The 1,931-nt window shown below is 42.8% G+C and overlaps 1 long non-coding RNA gene across 1 annotated transcript; it reads right to left on the bottom strand.

The window, feature by feature from the left end:
* Positions 1-559: 559 nt before the first annotated feature.
* On the bottom strand, positions 560-1,639 carry LOC121973207. The gene is made up of 4 exons (XR_006109420.1): positions 1,240-1,639; positions 1,075-1,173; positions 869-955; positions 560-613 (listed from the first exon to the last, which is right to left on the bottom strand). It is a non-coding gene; the product is annotated as an uncharacterized LOC121973207 (long non-coding RNA).
* Positions 1,640-1,931: the final 292 nt, after the last annotated feature.

Below are 1,931 nucleotides of genomic sequence, written 5' to 3'. Positions count from 1 at the left end.
GAGCGCAATGCTCTCAACTCCCGGTACTCAAAGACGGGGAGGAATCCCTGCCGGATAACACGTTGTGTCACACTACCCATGAGCGGACCAACGGTGCCTAACAGAGTCCCTGCTGCAACACACTCAGCCTGAATCGACCACTAACCCATGAGTGGTGGTGTGTGCAGATCCATGTAACTGGCGATGTGCTCAACAATCATGGAGCGGACTATCGCACAGCATGCAATCATGCAAATGATGCATGGCAATAACCATATAAACATCCTGACCTAATCCATATATATAGAAAAGTGCACCCTAGGTTAACGAATCATATCGAATCAAAGGTACACAGAAGGTATAAAAACCTAGGTCCTGAACATGGTCAAGCATGGCATATCACTACCCCTATAAGCATGTATAACCAGGTAAAATATACCTGAGATGCAAAACCAATCAATCAATCAAGCATGTAAGATTTGGGTAGTGATTAACCGAAACAGATAAGAAACACAATTAATGCAACATGTTAATTTAATTACTAAGCATATCAAATGACATAAGTCAAAAGTACCCGCCTCCGAAAATAGAAAGGTCCAATCTGACTCCGAGATACTCGTCTCGCGTCAAGGTCCTGTAATATTAAACATACATTTTTATTTAGCTACAAATTAAATGAATAGCTAAATAAAAATCCTTAAGAATAATTTAAGGAAAAACCCTAAACCATAATCTCGACCTTCCTAAATTAAATCCAACAATTAACTAGGATTAATTTTTCTTTAACCCTAATCATAACATTAGATTAAAACTCTAAAATTAATCCAATCTACCAATTCCCAACATAAACCTAATCAATCTACACAAAGCTCAAAACCCTAAACCTTACCTCAATCCACAGCCTTGATTGTTGATCCCCACACAGTTTGTTGCTGCTGGAATAGGACTGCCGGCTACTGAAATTCAAGGTAAACAACTGCTGGACAAAATAATAACGATACCACAGTGATCAGCCCCACAAATTCAGCACAAACATTCTAATCAAAAATCCAAATACCCCCAAATTTCCAGAATAACCTAAGCACCTTAACTTACTTTTCAACAGGGGTATTGCTGCCGGAGAAAGGTAGTCGCTGGATGGTGATCACCTGACCCAAGAAAAGGCCTAGAACAACACCTTGCAGATTTTTCCTACTGATCGGACATCAAACATGAGATCAAAATGGAGATCACAATGCAACAACAACCTATTCATCTTACCTTGCTGTCACACTGCCGAACCACTTCTGCTCTGAGAAGGAAGCAAGGTTCGGAGGTAGGGCACAGGAGGCGTGACCACAGTGAGGAAGAAAAATGTGGAGGCAGTAGCGAGATGGAAGAAAGGCTCGCCACTAAATGCTAGTGAACCGGCGCTAGGGCAGCAAAAGGTGGTCGGCGTCGGCAGAGGAGAGAATTGGTCGACTCTGTGAGTTGCAGCCGGCGGTGGCGTCGGGCTGGCTAGGGCAGAGGAAAACAGGGTGTCGGCTTCACCGAGAAGAGGAGATGAAGAGGGGGTAGCCGAGAGGCTGTACCCTTGAGGAGAAGTAACCGCCGCCGGCGGTTAGGGCAAGGAGGAAGAAGGAATGCGGCGTCGGGATGGCTCGGCAAGGGAAGAAACGGCGACAAAAGCAAAGGAAAAAGAAATAAGAAAATAAAAGGAAAAGAATATATATATATAATCTTTTCCTCGCTTAAATCGGGTAGCCTAAACAGGCTTTTCTTCCGGGCCCCGTTTTTATCCCCGTGAACTTATCCGTACGAGCTCCGAAAAATTCCCGAAAAATGCCCAAAAATTTCGGAAAATTCCTTTATTAATAATCGTCATTTTTCTGGTATTTTACACCTTTATCATTTATTTTCACCATTGCCCTTACAAGAGCAACACTGCTCTATTCTTCAAAGAAAATTTTCTT

Source organism: Zingiber officinale, chromosome 4A, assembly GCF_018446385.1.
Source record: "Zingiber officinale cultivar Zhangliang chromosome 4A, Zo_v1.1, whole genome shotgun sequence".
Classification (NCBI taxonomy): Eukaryota; Viridiplantae; Streptophyta; class Magnoliopsida; order Zingiberales; family Zingiberaceae; genus Zingiber; species Zingiber officinale.
Note: the sequence above shows the minus strand (reverse complement) of the source record. Positions and strands in the feature narration are given on the sequence as shown.